The sequence below is a fragment of the Pleurodeles waltl genome, chromosome 7 (assembly GCF_031143425.1).
Source record: "Pleurodeles waltl isolate 20211129_DDA chromosome 7, aPleWal1.hap1.20221129, whole genome shotgun sequence".
NCBI classification, from domain to species: domain Eukaryota; kingdom Metazoa; phylum Chordata; class Amphibia; order Caudata; family Salamandridae; genus Pleurodeles; species Pleurodeles waltl.
In genome coordinates this window covers 540,641,886-540,661,503 of record NC_090446.1, presented here as the reverse complement: position 1 = coordinate 540,661,503, position 19,618 = coordinate 540,641,886, and the positions used below count along the sequence as shown (strand labels likewise).

The following is a 19,618-nucleotide window of genomic DNA, read 5'->3' as shown; positions in this document are numbered from 1 at the left end:
CATTTAGATTCAGAAGAAACAGACATCTCAAATAAACGACATGAGTCGTAGCTATAAATAGTGCAGTAGGTTTGTGGCACCGAGCTCCTAGGGTTACAAGGAGCTCACAAAACCCCAATTACTTTTATCGTACACCTCCCAGATGGTGGACAGGAAGCCCAATTCCCTTACCTGCTTTGTGGTACATGCCACTCTTTCTAGGAATTGCATGGGTGTCAACTCAAAAGGGCAAAGACAAAGGAAGCATTACATTTTAAAGAAGTTTAGAAAACTGCTCTACTCATAAATATAGGTAGAACAGATTCTATGTGCTGGGAAAAGGACAATAAAGTTCAGAGAAGAGGGCAATAACCAAGGAACACTGCTTTTAAGAAAGGTAATAAGGTACAAGTGCCTGGGGTTTTAGAAAGCCAGTGAGCAATATTGCTTCATTTGTGTGAAGCTCCTAGAGTCAAAAGAATAATCCGGCACTATCTGAAAATCATCAATTAAATATATGCCTGGACAGCGCAGACAGGAGAGGTGAGCACCACAGCGAAGCTGTGAAGATGGCATATGTGGCCTAATGACCATTCTGCTGGTACCCACTGACTGACCCCTTTGCCTCATAGCAACAACAGGCGACTGCCAGTTCTGCCCACCCATTATACCTGCTACTGTTTGGGCCCTCTGTGGGACTGCTGTGGTGACCTGAGTGCCCTATTTGATGGCATCCCCTTAGGCCACACCACTCTGAAACTACACAGTGGGAAAACCAGATAACCGCTAATCAAAGCTTTTATTTGAACCCAGGCATGGTACAGAATGGTGACAAAGGACAGAATGTGGCAAAGGAATCTCACTCAGGAGATAAAGCTGATGAAGTGAGCTAATTGCTGAGAGAGATGCAGGAAAACCTGATGTCCATAGGCAAATAAAATGCCACCTTTACCTCCGTAATTGACTCTGTTACAAATAGGGTTTCTGTTGGGTAGGGCATGCACCTAAACCAGGCAGAGCCCACCACTCTAGTCAGGGCAAGTAAGTTACACACCAGAGATAACCTGTGCTCACCCCCTGGTAGCTTGGTGAAGAGCAATCGGGCTTATCCCCAGAGGTCATCTGTAAAGTGTTTCCGCAACACACTCACGCCACTGATACACCACAAAAGAGACTCCACACAGGATTATGTATACAATTATTATTTCTTGTAGATAAATATCTTAGACCAAAATGACATGAATCATAGATATTGTGCATATGAAACCATTACTGCAATGGAACTCAGCATCCTGATTATTTGAATGGCAAAACATTATACAACATGTTATCAGGGCATAAAAATGTAGGCAGTTTAGGAATAAGCATATGCATCCTCATATGACTGCTACAACTGTAATGGCATAGATCGCATGTATCATCATACAGTTATAGTACAAGATGCACCTCTCCTCCTTTTACATCTTATATGGTAACTAGGCTATAATTTTAGGCTGCAGGAACATCTTCACCCCTGATAGCAGGGTTTAGTATTCCTAGTTGCGTGGATGCCTGGATGTCCTTTTATAGTTGCCTAATACAATATTGTCTCCCAGGATATGTCTGACGATATCCTGATATCCCAAGGCCAGCCCAATGGCAGAAAAGATCATGTGAGTGAACCTTAAGTGGAGTGTGCTGCTTAGAGCATAGTAAAACTTGGGTTGTAGGCAGTGCTTAATTTGTAAATAAAAAGGTGCCGGTGCTCAAAGCCCTCCTCTTAAACACGCGGCTGCTGCAATTAAAAGTGCGAACACGGAATACTGAGATAGCGTAATTCTGAAGCCACATCGGGCCTATTCCGTCCATTTGTAGCCATTCCCTACCCCTTCAGCTCACTCTGTCAACTTTTTGCTTTTCCCGTTTCTGACCCTTTTTCGTTTTTCTCTTCCTCCGTCTTTCCCACATGTCTTTTGCTCGCAGTAAACGCTTGAGACAGAAGGCCAAGCGCCGGCCCTCAGAATTAAGTGCCGGTTCTGAGCACCGGAAACAACAAGCACAAATTAAGCACTGGTTGTAGGGCATCCGCGCTCTTATTAGGTTAGGTGTGGTCGTTCTTTGATGTGGGGTTCCGGCACTTTGTAAGGTAAGTATAAGTATGGCTGAATGCCCACAGGGATGCTTCGCCGGGGACAAGCATACCCCAAAGGTATGGGCAAGAAGACCTTCCCCAGTCTCCCCATGTGCCCGGTCGATAGTACACGTTTACCGCACATGTGCAGTGCAGCTGTTGTAAGCAACACCGCCTGGCTATTTTCGCTCCGGCCGGCTCACAAGACACACAGGGGGTTATTCCAACTTTGGAGGAGGTGTTAATCTGTCCCAAAAGTGACGGATATACCACCAGCCGTATTACGAGTTCCATAGGATATAATGGACTCGTAATACGGCTGGTGGTAAATCCGTCACTTTTCCGTCACTTTTGGGACGGATTAACACCTCCTCCAAAGTTGGAATAACCCCCACAGTGCCGGATGGCTGGAGGTGGTGCCCGTGACCCTCCCGAATCGATCTACCTGTGCACCTGTTCTGGCTCCAATGGCATTTCCCCCAATGTTGATCTCTCTCACAAGCTTTGCTCGATGCTCTCACAGATGTGTGGGGCCCCACTAAACGGGGTTCATGATGGTCGGGCGAAGGAGCAGAGATAAACACACGCCTCTCTCCTCTCAGCGCCTACAGGAGGCGCCTCAGCTCCCCATGCACCAAGGTAAAAAAAGGGAAAATGGTCCTCATGCACTAGGAGGAGGATAAAGCGCTCACCATGTGCTAAGCAGGGAGGTAATGAAGGAAGAAGCGCTCACCACCCACTAAGGTAAATAAAATGAAGCTGCTTCTCACGCGCTAAGAGGAGGACAAAGCACTCACTAGACGCTGGTTTTGAAAGAAGCCAAGGAGCAGAGAACAGCACTCCCCCTGCCTTGGCCTCTTTGGGTGGCATGAAGGGGAGCGTGAAGGGGCAGGCAGGCCAGCACACAAAGCAAGTACGCTGTATGGATGTCCCTCCTGGCAGCCCAGCAGTGCCTTTTGACGAACAGGGTCCAGGAACAGCTGGCAAAAGGTCAATAGACCTTTGATTACTTTCTGTGTTCACACACAACATTAAAATAGATATAACAGTGAAATGCCTGACCCGGAAAGTCAGAGGACTCGGCAACCCAATAAAAAGCATCAGGAACTTTCCTTTCTACACAGACATTGTTTTGCCATTGCCCTGTTGCAGGAACCATACCTTCATCCCCAAACGGAGTCTGCCTTCACTAAAAAATAGCCCTCACACTATATTACTTCTTCATACTCATCCTAAGCCTGTAGCATTGCTATCCTGGTAAACAGGGCACACCCTTTACTGTCATGCTATGGGGTAAGTTGAGACGACATGGCTTACAATAGTATATTGCTATTGTCCTAATCTGGATGACTTCTGTTTCTGTTTTAACAACACTTTATGAGGAAGATTCTCTCTACAAACCCTTGCTTGTTGATATGAGCCACAGATTCTAAATATAACCGACAGACCACTTGTACAGATGTAGGACCCCAGCTGGTGGGAGCTGCCTGGCGTCCCTACAACTTAATGTGATGATCTGTGAACAGAGGCTTCTGAATTTCTATAGACGGAGACAATCCATGCTAAAAGAGGGCGCTTTTTATTTTGAGGCACACAACACTTTGTCCAGGTTAAATTACTGGCTGGCTATGCAGGATGTGGGGTTATTAGTGAGTGACATGCAACAACTGGCCTGCTCCCTCTCAAACCATTCCCCTGTACTAATGAGCCTGCAATTTCCAGGATTGATGTTCACTGGATTCCTCCCAATTATAGGGGTCTGTGGCTCAGTCAGATTTTTCTTGAGGCCCTCAGGGTCAGATAACCCAGCCACATGCTTGTAAATCCTGTAAGTCTTTAGTTTTACCCACTGTTCAATTGGAGGTAATGGACAGCAGAGCCAACTGTGAGGAGACGAGCAACAATCCTAACCCCCTTAATTTTGGTCTGCAGAATGGTGTTCGGTTGGATACCATCAAGGCTCCACGGTGTCTGGGGTGAATTCCTACCCAATCCCTCCCAGTCTATCTTACTAAGTGCCTGATTTAGAGTTTGGTGGAGGGGATTACTCTGTCACAAACGTGACAGATATCCCATCTGCCATATTACGATTCCATTATATCCAATGGAAATCATATACGCGACGGGATACATGGACGGGATATCCAAGCACCTTATGTTTTGGTTGTGGTGGGGAGTTAAAAAATAAATGAGTACAATGGCTGGGGTACAGGGTTGGCATGACCAATGTTTTGTTTCCAAACATGATTATGATTAGACAAATTAACTGGGTGGAAAGAGGAAGCAAGAAATAGGAAGGGGACTGTATGGTGATCAACTTCCGTAAGCCTGCATTGGTTGAGAAGATCTTTCATATCTGTTCCAGTGCCCACACTTTGCCTAAATCCATTATGATAGTCCCATTGGGGGTATTTTTATAGACTGACCAGGATGGGCACCCTCACAGAGAAACTACTTCCCTCCCAAGGTATGGCTGGAATCCCTCCACTTATTGATACTCAACCCCGTCCTCAGTCAAATGGTAGAATTTCCCACAACACAGATTGTGATTATGATTGGAGGAGGAGTATCCAATTTGTTTGGAATTGTCAGGATTACCTGGGCAGGGTTCCGACAGAGGCCAACCTATCTGACTTGCCTTTAAGCAATCCCCCCCCCCCCCAGAAGCATTGATGTCTCTTCCCCACAACCCCCTATGATTGTTAATGCTGCAACCACAGAAAGTTATAATAGTGATTTGACTAAAGTCGGGCTCCTTTGATGGAACATAGCGGGGTTGAAGAAAAACCTGGACTTGCAGGTCTGGAGGGAGTACACCTCTAGCTACCGTATCCTCTTTTAAAGAGACATGGGACCTTCATGAAAGCTGTATTGAAGGGTATTGAACACCAGCACAACCATCTCGCTGAGGTAGGGCTAAGGGTGGCTTATAAACCATTGTTATAAACATAGGGGCATATTTATGATACCCCTAGTGTCACCTTGTGCCACATTTGTGTCATTTTATTTTTTACGCAAATGTGGCATTAAGGTGGCATTTCCCACATGCCATATGTACAAAGTGATGCAATGCATTCTCCTGTACTGCCTACCATTGATAAAAATGCAATAAAGTCTGTGTTAAAAAAACATTATGCATTAAGGTAGTTATATTGGATCTAGCTAGATTTGCTTCTGCATCTCAAAGCCATTGGATGTGAGAAAAACACCCTCGTGATTCAATACCCAATTTCTAAAAAACTAATAATAATAAGCGCAAGGGCCAATGTTTTTCTAATCAGTCTGCAGCTGAGCCTGCTGAACGCTGGGGTTCCTGAATACCAACTCTTCCCGGTCTTCATTGTACCTCAAGCCTCTTTCTGCCACCAACCTGCTCTTCCTGTCGCTTTATCTCAGTCCTACAGGTTGGTTTTCATCCATTCTTTTTTCCTGTCCTACAATTTTCCTATCTTTCTCTTACTCCTTCTTTCTGCCTTCTCTGCCTTTCTCTCATGTGCACTCAGTCAAAGTCTGAAGATGAAAAATATGTTCTAGTTTTCACAAATAAGCACCATAGCTTACCATCTGAATCCATTTGCATAAAATAAGTATTGTTTGCCCCTGGCTGGGCACTGGTTTTTATTTTTGCATAGGCCAAATACATACCTAAATGCAGAAAATGGTAACCTGAGTTCACACCATGCCTGAAATATCAGATACAATTATACATTTCCAATTCGTCCTACCAAAAAACAAAAAAACTCAGTTTGAGGTGTGTCAGGGATACATGCTTTGGGGAGGCCGGGCTCTAAATGATAACTATAGCATAAGGTGTCTCAAGGTGAACAGACATGCAACCCCCCATGGTGTCTGTAAAAACAAAGGGACCGGAGTGTGAGATTTTAGAGAACACAACACATTTGGTGGTATTTTTTAAAGTATTGAAAATATTTTTTCTTATCTGCTATCCCAGATAGGTAATATTAAATTGCGCCATTAAAACCACAGTGAGAAAGAAACACTGTGAACTTTTCAGAAAATGAATGCTGGCATGGTTTTGAGTACACAGGCATGGTGCATACTGATTGTTCCTGGTTCCTGCCTGAGAGACCCCACTGGAACAGTCAGAAGAACAGAAAGATGAGGTAGGCATAGGTTGTTGGGGGAGCTTGGATACAGCTCAGGCAGTGAGTGTGACAATATGCCACTTCCACAGCTGTCAGGCTTCCCAGTTCCATCTGCAATGTGCTACTCCATGCCAGGTTGTTTTTCTTTGAACTCTGGCACTTGTAGTCTTGTTTTACACTGGAATAAACAGGATTAGAAGTCTCAAAATATAAAGAAAAAACCTGCACTGGAGGAGCACATTGCAACTGCAATTTTTTATTTTCTCCCCTTAAGTACTGGAACTTCCCCTTAGACAAGGAGAGTACCGGTGGTCCTGGGGCCTGGCCTTGAGGTAGGTGGTGCTCCTCTCATAATCCTGAACCTTGTCACACATTCTGCATTGTTTCCACTGTGGGAGCCTGGGCTGAGCTGGCAAAAGGACGCCAGAACAGCAGCTCCTGTCATCAGGACACAGCATTCTGCATGTGCTACTATGGAAGTCGTCAGAGCAGGGGTGTGGGGGTAGGGTGTTTGGTTTACCCTTTGATCTTGCACAGTGGTGTTTCAGAAGTGACTGTAAAACCGAATGGACAGTGGTGTGGGGTGAATTTTTCCGGCTACTACAGTTTTTAACGTGACCATTGCTTTAAATAGCTGAACATCTTTGCTCATCAGCAATTTAAATTAAACAATTTCACTTGAATGTAAATCTCTGACCTCTCCACCAATTTTATGATTAACCTTAAAGAAAAAAAGAACTAAAAGTCAACACATTTGTAAAAACTTTTTACGGAGTGATTTGATACGCTTAAAACTCGTAACTTCTTGTTTCGTATAGAAATCCGGACATAAACCAAATTCGACAGGAAACTCTGTAGAATGTATGACACTTTCAGACAGTTCTTGTTATTAACTAGCAGTGTCTTTGCCTTCTGGGACTTGTAGTATCCTTTTCCTATTATTAGTAAGGGTTTTTAAAAATTCCGTCATGCAAAGCTTTGATGACTAGAAACAGAGTCTGGTTGAACATACATGTCACATAACATGGAGCCAACCCTTGTCGATATATTTTTGGGTGTACACACATCATCCATATAAACAAATAACACTGACCATAGGTTGGCTTTTTTATGATGAATAAGCATTTTTTTCAGGTCACTGCTACTGGAATAGAGTCTATTCACTCATCCAAGCTGGCAGTGAATCCTACTGTCTCTTGGTATCTGTTTAGATAACAAATAAGATCCATTCTGGCAGAGTACTCATTCTCTACACTAGAGGCCCTTCTGGTGCCCGAAGTGGAAATATTATGCAACAAGAGGTTAACACACTTCCTGGAAAGTTCAGATCTATTATATCAAAGGTTCAACTCACCATAAAATAGCCTTGAGTGTCAATATGCTTGTTGGAAAGTACAATATGCAACAGATTTGTTTTGTTGTAGATAGCTCAGTTGGTTACAGTTTGTTGCAGAGATCCTTGTATTACCTTCAGGTCACAAGTTAAAATCCTTGTCTTTTAGCTTAGTGAGTTATGACCATGCATCAAGGAGCTGCATGCAAAGGACAAGACACATATTCGGAATGTTAATGTTTTTTCTCAATCTTTCATTATTTTATGGTTGTTATAAAGAGGATTACTTTGGCTAGAGATCAACACTTATAACGAAATGCTGTGTAAATGGTTATCAGTGTCACACCTGTTGGACCCATTCTTCCCACTTTCTTACCATGCATGCAGATTTCTTGAATACAAAGCTTGGAAAGATCAAAGAAACATTGCCCCGCCCTTAGCACCGCCCTTATGCCCATCTCATACTCCACCCCAGACCATTGCTCATTTTGGTGATACTTGCACTTATTTTTTTCCATTTAAAGGACCAACTTTGATGGATTTCACCGCTCTTCTTCATTGCCGCAGCTCTTCCTCGGCATTCTGGATAGGACGACCCGCCAAAGGAGAGAAAGAAAGAGTTAAAGTGAAGACGCTTGTCTGCCAGTGTGCACATGCAAACAAAATAGAACGTTAAGCAAGTGTCTGCTTTCTGTTATTCTAAGCCTGCATAGAAAAGGTTTATGGACTAGAAATTAGAGAAAAAAGACCCAAAGCATTCAGAGAGACATGCCTTGTTAAGGAAGGCAAGACTTGTGTAATGCACACACTTAAGGGACTAGTGTGAAACAAACTTACGAGCTGTGAGTAATTCTAGTGACTCAACAAAGTGCAAAAGGCTACAATTGTTATCGAAATAAAGACAAGACTCTAGAGTCTCCAGGTAACAATTACAGCAAACACGGGTTGTGACTCAAGGATTTGAACATTATCAAGCAGTGTTGATCGATACTCTTGATCCTTGTAACCTAACAATATAGTATTATTACCCAACAGGCAGCTGCAGCCAGCTGAGAGATAGTGAGGGAAGAGATGCAATTTCTCACGGGTGACCAGTTATCTTGACACAGTCATAAACCACAGTCCAGTATAGTGTAAAAGGCCATTTAATAGGACAGGATTGCAAATAACTTCAACATATTGAACAACTTTAACTATTAACTTGTAACTTCTCCGGTCTACCACTCTCCTTTGTATGACCCTCGTTCACTCCCCCACTTTTACCTCACTTAATTTTGACTTCACCTTCCATTCACCTATTGTACATGGTCTCCTTCCATACCCAGCCTCATTCTCACCTCTTTCACACAGGTATCCCCACAATGAAAACTGTTTACCCTGCTCCAGGCATCCAATACCCTGTCAACCTTCACCTGTACTTCTACCTCACCGGAGGGGTGGACAGGCCGGCATCTAACTCTCACCCCCAACTACTGTCACTCCATTGACAACCTGCCCTAAAAATGGCAACCTAGAACCCCCCCATTCGTGCACCTTTTCCCCAGATGATGTAGAGTGGGTGGGTGGCCAAGCTTCCCCAGTCCAAGAAGGAAGCACAGGAAGAAGCCAACCCTATCCCTGATGCCCTTACAAATAAACTAACCTGGACCCTTCCCTACCCCGCCTATCCTGTATTGCCGATTCTCTCCGTCATCATGATGAGCCCTGTAGAAAGATAGGTTGTGCCTGTTTCTCTCCACGGGGCCCTCCATCGCGCCACAATCCTGTACAGAGTAAAATACCATTTATTAGGATAGGATTGTAAATAACTTCAACATATTGAACAACTTTAGCTATTAACTTTTAACTTCTCCAGTCTACCACTCCCCTTTGTACCCCCCACCTTTCACTTTCGCTCTACCACTTGTACCTCAGTTCACCTTGTCTCCACTTTCCATTCACCTATTGTCCATGGTCTCCTTTCATACCCCTCCTCATTCTCACCTCTTCCGCCCAAGCATCCCCAAAATGAAAATCTGATTCCCTGTTCCAGGCATCCCACACCTTGTCATCTTGCACCTGTATTTCTGCCCCCTGGAGGGGTGGACAGACCTGCATCTGCCTCTCCACCTCCCTCAGCTAATGACACCCAGAGAAACACCAGAGGGCATTTCACTGCCCCACCAGTGCATCTTTCAGTCTTTGTGTTGGAAACGGGGTCTCTAGTTGGCAGTCAGTTTACACCCTGTCCAAGTAGGGACCTTCAGTCTAGTCAGGGTAAAGGAGTCACACAATTAAGATAACCTCTGCTCACCCCCTTGGTAACTTGACACAAGCAGTCAGGCTTATCTCAGAGGCAATGTGTAAAGCATTTCTACAAACACACACAGTAGCACAGTGAAAACACCGCAAAAGCACTCACCGCCAGTTTAGAAATGTAGCCAATATTTATCTGAGCAAAGCAAGAACAAAATTACAAAAATCCAACATACACATGCAAAGATACAAATTTTCAAAGGTTAAACTTCAATATAGCACTAAGGGCCAGATGTAGCAAAACTCCAAATTGCGAGTTGCAATTTGCGAGTCCCAGCGACTCGCAAATTGCAACTCGCAATTTGGAATGCAGAAAGGTGTCTCAGACACCTTCTGCGAGTCGCTATGGGGTCGCAAAGACCCACCTCATTAATATTAATGAGGTGGGTCGCAATTTGCGACCCCATAGCGATTCAGGGCACTCACTGGGATGGTGGCCTGCTGCAGACAGCAGACCACCATGTCCGTGACTGCTTTTAAATTAAGCAGTCTTTTTTTTTCAAAGTGTAGCCCGTTTTCCTTAAAGGAAAACGAGCTGCACTTTGAAAAAAAAACGAAACCTTTCGTTTCTGTATTTTTCAGGGCAGGTAGTGGTCCCTTGGACCACTGCCTGCTCTGAAAATCTTTTTTTTTTTTCCATACACAAAGTGGATGGTAACTGCGCTTTCATTTGCGACCGCAATCGCGGTTGCAAATGAAAATTCATAGCAATGCGAGTCGCAAATAGGAAGGGAACACCCCTTCCTATTTGCGAGTCGGAAATGCATTTTGCGAGTCGGTTCCGACTCGCAAAATGTGTTTCCACATAGCAAAGTGGCTTTTGCGACTCGCAAACTGCGATTTTCGCCATTTGCGACTCGCAAAACCCTTGCTACATCTGGCCCTTAGAAACATAAGAGCTCCAATATGGTGTTAAAACAGCATGATGACGGAGTGGTTCCCCACAGACCGGTACCACTCACGAGGGAGTGCGGCGCTGGGCATGGAGTCGCATGGACCCCAGGTACATCACCTTAGAAATGACACAGAGTCAAAGACGTAGCACGCAGGAGGTGAGGTGTTGGTTCCTTTCGGAGCTGAGGCATCGGTTCCTTGAGCATGCAACGGAGGTGATGCAGCGTCTGCAGTGAGGCATCAGTTCCTGATGATCCAGCGTGGTTGATGTGTCCAGTGGGTCAAGATGTGTTGGGTGACCTCTCGGGGTCGTGGTCACGCCACAGTGCTGCAAGTGCCATGGCAGAGTCGGATGTCACAAACATCAGGGACACGACACTCCGGAATCACGATGTCATGGGACTTCAGTAGGGCTGTGGCGGAGTCGGGCCTGTGGAGTCAGTTGCGATCAAGTCACACCAGCAGGGACACTGCTTCAAGTGCAGCCAGCGGCATGGAGTCGAGAAGCGGCATTGGTCCCAGAGTCGACCGGAGTTGGTGTACCTTGTTCGTCTTGGTTTTAGGCCAGCTTTTGCTCCCAAGGGCCCAGGAACTGGAATGGGCACCACCTGGCAAGTCAGGGTCCACAGCAAGTCAATCCAGAGGCCGGTAGGTGAAGTCTTTGGTGCCCCTGAGACTTCTTTTCAGGAGGCAAGTTCAATCCAAGCTCTTGGAAAAACTTCACAAGCAGGACACTCAGCAAAGTCCAGTCTCTGTCCACTTTAAGGCAGAAGCAGCAATGGCAGACCAACCCAGCAAAGCACACACAGCAAAGTGGCAGTACTCTTTCTCAAGCTCTTCAGCTCTTCTCCTTGGCAGAGGTTCCTCTTGAACCAGAAGTGTTCTAAAGTTGTGGGGACAGCAGTCCAAAACTTATACTCATTTCTGCCTTTGAAGTAGGCAAACTTCAAAGGAAAGTCTTTGTAGTGCACAAACCCCTGCCTCTTCCTTGCCCTGCCCCAGGCACACTCTAGGGGGTTGGAGGCTGCATTGTGTAAGAACAGGCATAGCTCTTTCAGGCCCAGGTATTAGCTCCTCCCTCTCACTCCAGCCCAGGATGACACACCAGGAAATGCAGGCAACACCTAATCTCCCTTTGTGTCACTGTCTAGAGTCAATTCACACATAGCCCAACTGTCGGTCTGGCCCAGACATATATTCAACAGCCAAGCAAAGGCACAGAATGGTTAAGCAAGAAAATGCCCACTTTTTAAAGTAGCATTTTCAAACAGACAATCTAAAAACCAGCCTTACCAAAAGATGTATTTTTAGATAGTGAGTTCAGGGACCCCAAACTCCACATCTCTATCTGCTCCCAATGGGAAATTGCACTTAAAATATATTTAAAGGCAGTCCCTATGTTAACCTATGGGGCAAATGCAGTGATAAACTAATTTGGCAGTAGTTCACTATCAGGACATATAAAACACATCAGTACATGTCCTACCTTTTAAATACACTGCACCCTTCCCATGGGGCTGCCTTAAGCCTACCTTTGGGATGACTCACATGTAGAAAAAGAGAAGGTTTGGGCCTGGCAAGTGGGTACACTTGCCAGGTCAGGTTGACAGTGCAAGACAGTACAAGACTGCACACACAGACACTGCAGATTTGAGACATGACAGGGCTACTCATGTGGGTGGCATAATCAGTGCTGCAGGCCCATTGGTAGCATGATTTACAGGTCCTGGATAGACATAGTGCACTTTACTAGGGATTTACTAGTAAATCAAATATGCCAATCATTAATACAATTTAGACAGAGAGCATATGCACTTTAGCACTGGTTAGCAGTGGTAAAGTGTCCAGAGTACTAAAGCCAACAAAAACAAGTCAGAAAAAATAGGAGTGAGGAGGCAAAAATGTGGCCGTGGAGGCTTCCCGAAAACAAACAATCCCTTCCAAGTAATCTGGAAAGCTGACCATTTGTGTCCTGACAGGCCGGTTCTGCAAGGTATACCAGGCCCTCCCAAGATAGTCCTAAGGCCCAACCAAGGTCCATTCACAAGCAGAAAAGCATCGGTTCTTCTTTTTCCTAATTAAAAATATCGCATGGGCCTGCATGCTTTGCAATCAAAGCCAAATTGTGCAACTTTCATCTATAACGCCAATGCCTTGGGCTACTTCTTGTGCCTGAGGACAGTGGTAAAGTCACTGTGGACGGCAATTATCACTGTGCACGTGTAAGCAGAAGAGGTACCCGAGACGCCCCACGAGCTTGATACCGCAAGCTCCTGTCACAGAGTAATTAGGGGATGAAAACAATTATTTGGCAGACACAGTGTTAGGGACAGTGCAATTACGCTGCTGTGGAAAACCATCAGTGTTGACTAAATTATGTGGCAAGAGAAGGTAAATTACTCGGAGTGATTTAGGGTATTTTGTGATAGTGTTACTTCATTATTCTTACAATTTTACATTTACGAAAATAGATATTTTACTGTAAGAAAAAGAGTCATTAGTTTTATGGCCTGCACAAGTAATGGATCCACATTTTTCTTCCACTGGGAAACAAGAACTCCATTGTAGAGTTTGATTTTCTCAGGGTAGTTGAGCAGTTCAAGGCCTACTCAAGGGAGGTGGTGTGGGCTACCATTCGCAATTCACTGATACACAAAAATAACACTCAATAAATGATTGTCCAGTCTCTCTTTGCGTGTGAAAAAAGAAATAGTACATTTATTACACACACTACGCAATGCTGTGCAGCAATTTACAAATATACATAAGCGGATGGAAATACTTCTTGATGACATTGTGCAATCACTCTTACTCCTCCGAAAAGGGGAACTAGATCAGCAAATCAAATTCCAAAACATTCACTTGTATTAAAATGAATAATTGATTGCAACTTTGAATGAACATTCTTAATGTTGGCAATAAAGCATGTATACTCTGAACATGAGAGCCTGTCAGCGTCATTGCTTAATTAAAACATTCATATGAGAAAATGTCTATGTATGTCTGGGTAATTTGTGTACTCAGCATAACTTTTACCTTGAATAATTCAATTAAAACATGGCCTGTAAAGACTGTTGCATTTTAAGCACAACACTGTGTAGTTATATACTTTCCCTTCTAGAGGGCATTGTGCAGTATGCCCTGCTCGCATGAAATACACACTGTAAACATAGCCCCTAAAGACCATCACAATTACAACCACAAAATCTGCAATTACACCTTTCACCTCTAGATGGTGTTTGCAACATACCCTCATAATAACTTTTGGCATAAAATACTGCAATTTACTTATAGCTCCAAAAGGGCAGTACTTTTATTATCACATGGTGTGCATTTATACCCTTTCATCCCTAGAGGGCATTTGCGCAACATGAAAACTGATGCTGACCACTTTCAGGCCATAAATACTGCAGCCAAAGACTTCCCCCTAGAGGGCACAGCACTCCCAGCTGTAGAGCACAAGCAGGTTTTCATTTTAGAGTCCTACCCAACTCAGGGTGGGGACTTTGGAGATCCTTAAGGGAGAGGCTGTTCCACTCCTGCAGCTCCCCCTGCACATGAGAAATAATTTAGTGGTGATCCTGTCCTCCTGGGGCCACCACAAGTCAAAAACAAGTGGAAGTGCTGTTCTTTTTTACAACGGCTCTCCCGCTGTGCTGAGGAGAGCTGCAGCTTCTTTTTTCCTTGTTTTTTTTATTTTTTTATTTTTATCGGTGACCTTGTGCTGCACTGTTTTTCCTCGCGGTGCCCGGTCCCACCAGGGAATCCCACATGGGGGATCCCTTGATGGGGGACAGCTTTCGGAGCCAACCTCTGGCTGCCCCTTCAGGCTCCCTAAATGTTGTCAACACAACAGTTTGCTGCCGCAGGAGCCGGCATCACTTCTTCTGGCCTGCCCACCCCTGCAGGAAGCCATGTAGGTTGTGGCTGGCTTCCTGCTTCTCCCAGTCATGGGTGCAGGGAGCGGGTGTCTGGCCATGCGGGGGAGTGCAGAGCCACTCCCACCTTTCCTCTCCTGTGATGGGTCCGCGGGATTGGGTCCTGGACCCCATTTTGCCTTCGCAGGGGATGTGCTCCCTCACCTGTATTCCTTCATTGGACCCAGTGATGGTGTCCTGGGCCCTTAAGTGATGGAGTGTGATCATGCTCCCTCAAAGCAGACATCTTATCAGGGCCCAAGGAGGAGTCCTGGGGCCCTTCCCACTCACGCAGAGAAAGCGCAACCATACTTTCCCGTAGTCTCTTGGTTTTCTGTGGCAGCACCCAGGCCCTGGCCCATCCTGGGGGGCTAAAGAAGCATCACAGTGGAGCTCCACGTGCTCCGGGTGAGAAAAAGGTCAGACGTCGACCAGCCTTAAAAATGCCATATCTCAGTGTGAGAGACGGCCTCTTTTTGACGTGGTTATCCCCCCCACTTTTTGCCTGATGTTGATGTGTCCTAAAAATTGTAGTGCCAGGGCCCCTGCTAACCAGGTTCCCTGGGCCAGAGCTCTTCCCCTTAATCTGCTGTGTTGCATTGGCACAATTGTATAGACCCTTAACTACCACTATAAGTCCCTAGTAAGTGGGTACCTATGTGCCGAGGGCATGGGGTACTAGTGGTAGGCCCCTGAGGGAAGCAGCACTGATTGTGCCACCCTCTAGGGCCATGCACCCAGATGCACCCAGCACTGCCATAGAAGGCTGAGTGTTCTGGTGCAAACCTAAAACACAAACTCGACATGGCACACTGCCTGTGCGCCTGTCTACTATACACTGCATTTACTATGGGTAAGACACCCCTCCATATTACATGTGAGGGCATAGCTGCATGAGCAATATGCTCCACTGTATCCTTGCCAAACCTGGGACATAGTGAGTGAACAGAGTAGCAATTTTAATACATGTGCTGGACACTGGTCAACACAAGTTTCCCAGCTACATGATGGCCACTCTGAATCCTGGGTTGTTTGGTATCAAACAACTCAGATTGATACATCCAAACTGGTGCCAGTAGCACTCATCCCTAAAAATACCCAGGGGCCACCTTAGAGGTGCCCCCTGCAAAAGCTAGCTATCCTGGCATGGTTGCTGACTGGTCCTACCCAGCTGCCACTTCCAGACAGCCAATCTACAAACCTTGGGGGAGAGCCCTGCCTCTACGGTTTGTAAGACAGTGCCCTTCCTGGGTGGAGGAGCTAACCCCCCTCCCTCAGGAATGTGCACTGTCTTGACAATGAGCTTCAAAGGGCTTACCACCCTTGAAACTCATCCCCAAGCCTGCTGCTAGCAGCAGCTGGCATCCACCTTTGTAAACCCCCACTTTTGGCAGGAGCAAAGGCGGGAACCCTAACAAGGGGTAGGAGTAGTGGCCTCACCTGGCATGCACAACCCCTAAGGTGCTGCCTGCAAGTTGGACCCTCTCTTTCATTTTCCTCCATCTTGGATGGAGGAAAATAGCCAAGTAGGTTTAGGACAGTGACCCTTCCCACAGGAAGTGGTCACTATAGTGGGTGTAGCCACCCAAAGGTAAGTGTCCCATTGGACACTAGCAGGTTCCCCCTAAAACGCCCACTAAATTCAGTATTTGGTAGGCATCCCTAGACCAAGAAATCAGATTCGAAAGGGCAAAGAAGACTAGCCCAAGGAAGATCCAGGGCATGAGAACTGTGGGCCTGCTGCACAAGAAAAATGCGCCAAACACTGCCTGCTGCACCCAGGACCCGACATTCGCCGCTGTGGAGGAGCGGGACCTGTACTGACCTCAAGAAACCCAGAGGACCTCCAGGGTTTATAAATCATCCAAGATCTCCCTTCTGGGTGGAGATACCACTCTGAAACCAACAAAGAACCAGCAACCCAGTAAGGGTCACTTCACTGACTTGCCGATATCTCCTGAACTGGAAGTTGCAGCCGGACCTGACAAAGCACCAACAGCCAGCAGGCCAAATCCCGCGAGCATGCCAAGATTGGTGGCATTGTGCCCTCCAGTGGCCGAGTCATGCCCATACACTGAGTACTGGTCAGCTGACTTCAGACAACCAGAAGACCAGCTCTCCCAGAGCTGAAAAAGGATCAGGAGTAAGCCCTATTTGAGAGACTTCAGGAACACCCCAGACCTCCCACCAGAGGGCCCCCGTTGTCCTGTAAGCAGCCCTCAAGGAGACTTACCTCCAGCTCCAAATGGCTCCATTGAGCACAGCTCCTGGATCACCAACTCGCACTGCACCTGGCTGCCCAGTGCCCTGCAAGGAGGAACCAGCTGTGCCCCCAAGGTACCACATCCCTTGTGACCTTGACACCACAAAGAGACCCCAAGGCACCACCTTCAAATCTGTAAGAACCACCCTTTTCCAAGTGGTCCCCCTCAGTGGCCCTGCACCTGCTCCAAGGGACTTTTCCACGCTGCTCCAGCCGGAACCGAGAGGGCCCAAGCCTCTCCAGCTGGCACAGTGTGCCCACAGACGACCTCGGCCAATTTGCAAAAGCGAAGCTTGGTAACACATCTGTGCAATTGTATATGCATTTTTTAAAGTGACTGCCTATTGATTCCTATGGTGCGTACAAAAAGACTGCATTTATTAGAACTTCAAAAATTCATATCTTAAAAGGGACTTAACCAATTTTGATAATCTTGATCTTAAAAGTCAGATGGAATCTGAAGTATTTTTGTAAATTGGTTTTCCAGTTATTCCTTTGAGTGTGTGAGTCGCATGATTGATATTGTGAGTGCAGCAAATGCTTTGCACTTCTCCAAGATTAGCCTAACTGCTCAACCAAGCTACCTCACAAATTAGAGCATTAGGTGGTCTAGTTTTTACCTCTGGAAACCAACATGTGGTTGCCTGGACCCCCTGAACAGTGTGCCTAGTTTTGCACACTACATAGAGGGCCAGCCTCCTACACTCAGGCTTACCTGGGCCACTTTAGGTGGTCTTGGTCTTGTTTTTCTACTGGTGGTGAACCCTAGCCACCAAGGTACTTTCCTTAAGCCTCCTGTCCTCAAAATGTGACAACATTTGCAGGGAGCTGGTTTCACTGGCTTCCTGTGCCCCTACCTTTCATTTTCCTTTTCCTCTGGGCTTCTCTCCTCCTTGGCACAGAAGCCCAGTCTTTCCCCCGACTAGTCCTCAAGGGTGGAAGGGGGCCAGCTTCCCTGGTCCTGAGGATTGCCTCGCTGGTCCTGGGGTCAATTAGAGTCAGAGTCCTTAGCCCAGATGCCAATTAGGGGGTTCTTCCTTCCAGTTGTTCATGGTGGCTGCCTCCAGTTCCGGTGTCCAGCAGAAAAGCACACCCAAGAGAGACCGCTCTCCCCTGTGCAGAATTCATTAAGTGGAGGTGGGGTTGTCCAGCAGCGATGCACCTGTGGCCTATTTTGATGTGCCACATCACCTCTCCACCCCTGTTCCAACCTCCCTGCACAGCCTGCTGGGATATTTCAAATTGTCATCACCCAGGAGTCACTCCACCCCTCACTGGCATCACTACTAGGGCCTTCCACAATGAAACTTCGAAGGATCACTCCTCTCGGTTTGGCTCCTTCCTTTGCTTAGTGTATTGGGCAGACCGTCTTCCTGGCATAGAGTGACAGCTGGCTGATTGATGCAGAGCAATCCACCCCACCCTTTCCTTCTCAGGAGCTGACTTAAGCACTGTTAATTGCTCCCTTGTGTGGGGAGGCCGGCCACGTGAGAGAAAAGTAATTAACTCAGCCCAGCAGGGTGACAAAAGGCCTGGGCTCTGATCCTGAGCTGAGCCAGAGAAATATAGCTTTCCTGGATGACCCATAAGCTGTACATAGATATCTTTGGACTTTGCAGAATTACTCTTTTCACACAGGTTAAACTGTAAATCGGTATGACTCTGGTGTCTGTAGACCAACGGGAAGTGAACATGCACTCCAAGGCAGCCTTCCCCAGTGGAGTGTCACTTCAGAGAAGACAGTAAACCACACTGACTTTCCCTATATGTATACACAGACAGTATAAGGCCTACCTTAAGTCAATACCCCTTCCTGCAGAGTCCATTCTGTCCCAGGCTACCTGTGTGCAGTTCCTGGGCTGTGCACGTCAGGAGTCTCCCACACACAGCCCTCACACACGTGAGTACACGTGTTCACATGTAACCAGTCAAGTGCCTCTTACTCGGCGACCTTAACTTCCACATCAACAAGCCCCAACGACAACACCGCACAACTCCTCAACAGTATGAGCTGCCTCAGATTAACCCAGATGTCTACAAACCTTACACACACCACAAGTCACAAAATGTACCCCATCTTCATCTCCAGCAGCCACAACACTGACAGCCACATTTCCAAACTAACGTGGGCTGGCGACTCTGTCGTCCACTTCAATATCTCCAGCCCCCTCACCAACAGCCCCAAGACATCTAGTACCCCCCACCAGGCTTGGGGCAAAGTTTCAGAGACCCCCCTGAACCAACACCCGGAAGACTTCCAGCCCAGCCACCAATCTCAAACAAGGAGTAAAGAATGTCGTCGCCTTGATTACCAACCGTGCAGACAGCATCATCCCCATCAAAAGCTGGATCCAGAGAAAACCAGCTAAACGAGACAACAAACAGCGGGAGAGGAAGTAGCTTGCCAGCAACAACACCTCCAACAGAGCAGCTTTCAAGGCCTGCCGCAAGATCTACCACTGCCTGCTGAAAGCAACAAAGAGGGCAGCAATAGCCACGAGAATTCTCCAACCGGGTGGCTAGCGAATACCAAATCTCATCACCTGATCATAGGAGATGTGCAATAACCTTGCCAATTTCTTACACACCAAGATTGCAACTATATACAGTAACTTCTAACCCCAACCTAAACTTACAGACATCATTGACAGAGTCACCACAACCAACACCAACCTCAGACTAACCACCCAGACCTTCTCTCCATCAAGGGCACCACCTCCA

The 19,618-nt window shown here is 46.4% G+C and overlaps 1 protein-coding gene across 4 annotated transcripts in view; it reads left to right on the top strand.

The window, feature by feature from the left end:
- Window positions 1-19,618, top strand: part of LOC138304315 (transmembrane protease serine 9-like) — a 1,357,906-nt gene that overhangs the window by 169,642 nt on the left and 1,168,646 nt on the right. The gene's annotated exons all lie outside the window — the stretch shown is intronic.